This window comes from Magnolia sinica, chromosome 6 (assembly GCF_029962835.1).
Source record: "Magnolia sinica isolate HGM2019 chromosome 6, MsV1, whole genome shotgun sequence".
Lineage (NCBI taxonomy): Eukaryota > Viridiplantae > Streptophyta > Magnoliopsida > Magnoliales > Magnoliaceae > Magnolia > Magnolia sinica.
Window position 1 is genome coordinate 38,973,072 of NC_080578.1, and position 6,619 is coordinate 38,979,690.

At 35.7% G+C, this 6,619-nt stretch overlaps 1 long non-coding RNA gene across 1 annotated transcript; it reads left to right on the forward strand.

The window, feature by feature from the left end:
* Window positions 1-4,094: 4,094 nt before the first annotated feature.
* Window positions 4,095-5,995, forward strand: LOC131248682 (uncharacterized). The gene is made up of 2 exons (XR_009172336.1): window positions 4,095-4,224; window positions 5,361-5,995. It is a non-coding gene; the product is annotated as an uncharacterized LOC131248682 (long non-coding RNA).
* Window positions 5,996-6,619: the final 624 nt, after the last annotated feature.

A 6,619-nucleotide genomic window follows, 5' to 3' on the forward strand; every position in this document is an offset into this window, starting at 1 on the left:
AGCCTTCGCTGGATCCTTTGCAGTTCAAGATTCCCTGTGGTAGCGGTCGAGTTGGTATTGTCAATGTTGCTTTGATATCCCGACTCTTGAAGGTGCCACTTGGGGAGGTGCATGCCAGCGAGAAGAATGTGGACAGTGTGCACGAGAGGGATCGTCGCACCCGATCCTTGTGTGGTCGTCTGGTTGAATGGCAGCCGAATAGGAGTCTTTTGGCTTCTCACATGACGGATAACTTCCGTTTGCTTCACCACACACTACGTGAAAAATAAAAAAAAAGGACGGATTTTGAGACGGTTCTGGACCGTCTCTAAAATTCTTTGGTTTAAAGACGGTTTAGAGACGGTCGTAAACCGTCTCTAAAATTTTAGACGGCTATTGACCGTCCCTAATATTGTCTTAAAATATTAAACGTCCACAAAACATTTAAGACGGTCGAAGACCGTCTTATATGCGGTCATTAGAGACGGTCATTGGCCGTCTGCATTAAAGACGGTCATTGACCGTCTTTTACTTGAACTGTGAGACGGTTAACGACCGTCTCTATTAGAGACAGTCCTTAGCCGTCTTATAACTTTGTCAAAGACCGTCTCTATTAGAGACCGTCACAGACCGTCTCTATTAGAGACCGTCCTCAACCGTCTTATATCCCTGTCAAAGCTGAGACTGTCAAAGACCGTCTCTTTTAAAGACTGTCACAGACCATCTCCAATAAAGACTGCCAAGGACCATCTCTATCAATGCTCCTTAAAAATTTTATGAATTAAAAAAAAAAAAAATAGTTAAGAAGCTTAGAAAATTAATTAACAATGTTTAAGAAAATTTTAAATTTATGAAAAAAAACTATTGATAATTTTGAAAAAAAAAAAAGATTTCGATAAAAAAAATGATATTTTGAACAAGAAAATTTAAAAAATTAAACAAAATTGTGAAAAAATTAACAAATTGTTAAAAAATATATTTTTTAAAAAAGAAGACTAGATTTGTATTTTGACAAGAAAAATTGAAAAGTTATATAACAAAAGTGAGATTAAATAAATGATATTTTGAAAAAGAAAATTTAAAAAATTAAACAAAATTGTGAAAAAATTGACAAATTGTAAAAAAAATATACATTTAAAAAAAAAAAAAGAAAACTAGATTTTGTATTTCGACAAGAAAATTTGGAAAGTTAGATAACAAAAGTGAGATTTCGATAAAAAATGATATTTTAATAAAGAAAATTTTAAAAATTAAACAAATTTGTGAAAATTTTTGACCAATTGAAAAACATATATATATATATATATATATATATATATATATATATATATATATATATATATATATATATATATATAAAAAAGAAAACTAGATTTTGCATTTTGACAAGAAAAATTGAGAAGTTATATAACAAAAGTGAGATTAAAAAAATGATATTTTGAAAAAGAAAATTTAAGAAATTAAACAAAATTGTGAAAAAATTAACAAATTGTAAAAAAATATATATTTTAAAAAAGAAAACTAGATTTTTTATTTTGAAAAAAAAATTGAAAAGTTAGATAACAAAAGTGAGATTTTGATGATGTGTTGTACATCCTTGCCGCCCCTATGTTTCTCCAACCCATTTTTGGGCCGGGTATAAAAAATTGTGCAGATTTAAATCTTAAGTGGGCCACACAACTGGAAAGAATGAAAATATAGTACCTCGCCATTAAAATTTATAAAGAGCCCATCGTAAGGTTTTAGTAATGTTTATTTGCAATCTAACTTATTGATCATAATGTAAAGAAGATCTAGATGAAGGTAAACTACAAAGATCAAATTGATCCAAAACTTTTGTGGCCTTCAAAAGGTTTTTAATAGTCATTCATCATTGTTTTGATTGGTATGACCCACCTGAGATTATTGAGTTCTTATGATTTGAAATCACATCCTAAAATATGATGGAAAAATATATTGTCGGTGTCAATATACATAAAATATATCAAGGTGGGCCCTACATGGTTAGAGTAACACCCATGAAGGAGTTACCTAAATAGTGAAATGACACTATAAGGTCACCTCATGGGAACTTCCCATGAGGTTAATCTGTGTGCCCCACATATAAAAGCATTTGGTGGGGCCCACATGAGTATTGGATGTGTATGAAACTTGGTTTGACTCCTCATCCAAGTGGGACACACATAATGAATGGGCTGGATCTATAAACCACATCTAGGTGGGCCCAATAAATAATTATGAAATGTTTTAATGGGAGGGTAACCCTCTCAAATATAGTATGTGGTGTGACCCACCCAAGTCATGTATTAGTTTATTTTTAAGCTCGTGGCCCACCATGGACTGGTGCATCTGACGACGGGGCGGATCCAAAGTTCAAGTGGACCCACCATAGAAAAGAGTGGGATAGTGACACCCACTATTGAAACCTTCTTAGGGCCCACCGCGATGTTTATTTAAGATCCAACCTGTTTATAAGTTAATATAGACATGGATGCAGTTGAAAATTGGTCTGACTCGTCATCCAAGTGGGACACATATAATGAGTGGGTTGGATATGTGAATCACATTTAGGCAAGCTTAATATATGATTATGAATGTTCTAAGGAAACCCCTCCATTATATTATGTGGTGTGACCCACATTTGGGCTAATGTTTGTGTTTTCCCTTCATTCATATTTTTTTGACATTATGAACATGTTGGATGACAAATAAACATTAATGTGGGCCCAAGGTATCAACGGTGGAAATCATTATTTGACACTATTTTGTGTGCCATGGTCCACTTGGGTTTTGGATTTACCAAAATTTTGAGATTAACCCACACCGTTCATCCATTTTTCAAAATCATTTTATAGAATTTTCCAAAAAATGAATCATATTCAAAGATTAATTGGACCATACCACAAATAAGGGGAACAATTTGGCTCCTCCCCCTACACCATCTAATATTAGCTTGTGGTTGGTGCTGTGTGGGCCTAACTATGATGTATATGTTTAATCCATGCCGTCCATCTATTTTTAAAGATCATCTTATGGCATGAGACCAAAAATGAGGCATATCCCAATTTGAAATGGACCACATTACAAGAAATAGTGTTGAATGACCGTCAACCATTTAAAACATTTTGGGGGCCATAAAAGTTTTGAATTAAGATGATTTTTGTTTTTCCCCTTCATCTAAGCTTGAATGACCTAATAAACAGATTGGATGCCAAATAAAGAGTACAATAGGCCTTACATAAGATTTTAATGATGGATATCCAATCACTATTGTTTTCATGTGGTGTGGTCCACCTGATATTTATATACCTCTCAATTTTTGGCCCCACCATGATGTATGTTTTATATCCACACCTTCTATCCATTTGGAGAGATCATTTTTGGGCAATATCCAAGGATAAATCCAAAGCTCCAGTGGACCCCAGCACAGAAAACAGTGGGGATAGTGACACCCACCATGAAAAACGGTTTAAGGAGCACGTAAGTTTTCGATCAAGTTGATATTTGTGTTTTATCTTATTTCATGTTTTTTTAAAACTTTTGAACAGGTTGGATTTCAAATAAAAATTATGGTGGGCCTTAGGATAGTTTCCATGGTGGGAATGTCTTCTGTGGTGAGGTCCACTATATTAAATTAGACTTATTAATCATGAAATATCATGATATTTCATGATATTTGGCTGCCCAACTGTTTTCCCGTGGTGTGGACCACCTAAGATTTATATCAAGCTTATTTTCACGGATCAACCCTAAAATGACGTTGAGAAATGGATGGACGGCGGGGATAAAACATATACATCATGGTGGGGCCCATAGAGCCTACCAGATCAAAATCTCAACGGGATGTTTTTTATTGTACAGTGACATTGTGCGAGTTTTGTAGTTCAGGTAAAATAGTGGTGACTCATTCATAACAATAGTGGTAATGAGATGGTGTTATCCAGGCCATCTAAATAATGGGTCTAATTGTAAATGGCTAATATTTATACTTTTTCCTATATAAGACTATCATAATCATCTGGTAAATGGTCCCTTATATGTATGGTTGTTAACATAGTTTATGTTATAAATGATGGAAAACTCACAATTGTTGGATTTGAAAGTAACGTTTCATTTTAGAAGAGGATTTCCATATCCATCTTTCGTGCGGAGGACGCCTTGTCTTCATTCAAACAAAAGCCGCTGGAGTTCCTCTTACAGCATTCATTTACACTGCCAGGAATTTGCGATCGAGAGATTTTTCAGGTACCTCGTTTCAAATTCGTCCTCTTTTTTTGTCTATGATTTATCATAATAGAAGAAAATCTCTACGTTTTGGTGTAAATTTCCCAGAGATCAGCGATTTTTAGGGTTTCATATACGCCAATTGATTTTTCCACGGTTTAGCATTTTCTTTCTTCCAATTTTTTTGGTTATCTCGAGTTCTTTTTTCATTTGAAGGTCTCAAGGCCTCAAGGCCGTCAATGTCGACCAGCTCCTCACCGATCAACCCCACGTTTCCGCCCTCGTCCGTGAATCCCTCAACCGCAGTGTGTTTGAGGGGACAAAATGAGGGGACAAAGTGGATTTATTACAAACATCACAGTGTGCCCATCTATCTTCTGTGGTGTGTTTTCTGATGCAGGACTCTGTCACAGGCCTGCCTTCAGAAGCGGGTAGTTCCCATATGGTGAAATCTTTCTTGGTAGAATAAGGCACGAGTTTGGATACGATTCCTAGTCAATGGCCGAGGTTCCGTGAATGTGGGGCCAATGTTTTCTAACATAAAAGGTCCCGTCGGTGGGCCCCACCATAGCTGGCGAATGAAAAAAAACCATTGATCTGATAGTTCCACTATCATTTCTAAAAAGATCATTCGTAAGATTCTCAAAAGAATCTGTCAAGCTTCTAGTTAGACGTTGTATCAGATTAGTTTCGGCCAACGGTTTAGAATCTAGAATGCTTTGTTATCTATCTTTGTACATGGACTCGTCAAACAACAGCTCTTTAGATGTTTGGTATTTGGTTATTTTGTAATTTCTATTGCTGAATTATTGTAATTGCGCGTTTGTTGAGTTGGTTGCTTTTTTTAATGTTCCGTGGCATTTTATTCCTTTTTTTTGGGGGTTGGAAACACATGCCATTGGTTGTTTGTATGTGGGCCCCAGCTGTTGGGCCCACTACCTATTTGATTCTATGCCTTGGAAGAATTCATATATATGTATACTTACAAGGAAGGAGGTAGTAACCGGGCAGGCTCTTTTGCAATTCTATTTTCTTTGTTTGGAGTCTTGGAGTTGAGAAAAAGCTGTTTTGGGTTTTGAAAAGTATAAATTAAAGTCAGTGTGTATTTTGATTTATTTATTTATTTTTGTTTTTTATTTTTGAAGCATGGATTAAAGTCTACTGGATTTTTTTATTTTCATTTTCTGACACCGAGCGAGCGTTTGGGCAGCCTCTCTTTCAAGGTATGACTTCTAAAATTGAATTCCTCGTTGCTCCAATTGTATTTTTTTTTCTTTGAATGAATTGGTGTTTGAATTCTGTTATCTTCATTCTTGGGTGGTGTTTGGTTTTGTTCTTGTTTGTGATTGGGTATTGTATTGAAGGATGTTTGTTATGAATTTTGGTTTTGGCAATTCTTGCTGATCATAACTTGATGACGATGACGATGACGATGATGGATCCTACAGTGAATTGATTTTCCTATGGGAAACTGAGTTTTCTCTGCTGCATGATAAGGTGGTACATACTGCAAGCGGAACCCTTGTGCCTTGTAGAATCCTTTTCACATAAAGGTAGTTATTACAAATGGACGTCCCCCTCATGGGTGAGGATACTAGTACCTATCTGTCCAGAAATGGAAGGAAGACGCCTTTTCATATTTTTCTCAACGATGCAAGGTACCTTTTTGTTATGTTGCTTATAGAGGAAATTTCTCATCCAAGAAATGCATTGCGGTGATTTCATCGCTGGTGGGGATTTGAGGAATCACAATATGTAGAGACTTCAAAGAAATGACAGTAATTCGTTCCAACGCCATATCTGTATTTGAGGCTTTTTTTTGGTTAGCTTGTTAGTACACACACTCCAGGAAGTTAAGTGGGGCCACACTATGTTTGTTATAAATTCACCCCATCCATCCTTTTCCTATCTCATTTTAAAACATGATAGTAAAAATGAGGTGGATCCAAAAGTCAAGTGTGCCTCATGAGAGGAAACAATAGGAATTTAAGGAACAATAGGAACTTTGAGGTTGAATCATTTTATGAGTTTTGCAATACGGAGTAATATGAGAAAAGATGAAATTGTGACTCATATCAATGAGGAATGATATGTTACTTTGGCTGTGTATGGAGGATCATACTAAAAAATGCATCCACCATACACATGGCTGAGGTATGCCAACTGCAATCATTCAACATGGCTGAGGTATGCCAACCCAATCATCCAAAAATAGACCCCTACAATGGGAATGAGCCATCCATAAACCATGTGCAGTTGAGTGGGAATGAAAGGGACTAATTAAGTCCTGCAATAATGTGAAGGCTCATGTAATTTAAACTTTGCATTCTATTCTTGGCTGTCACTGTCATATTTTCTTGCAGCCTTTGGGGTTATTCTAAATATGATCATGGGGGCATCTTTTTTAATTTTCTCT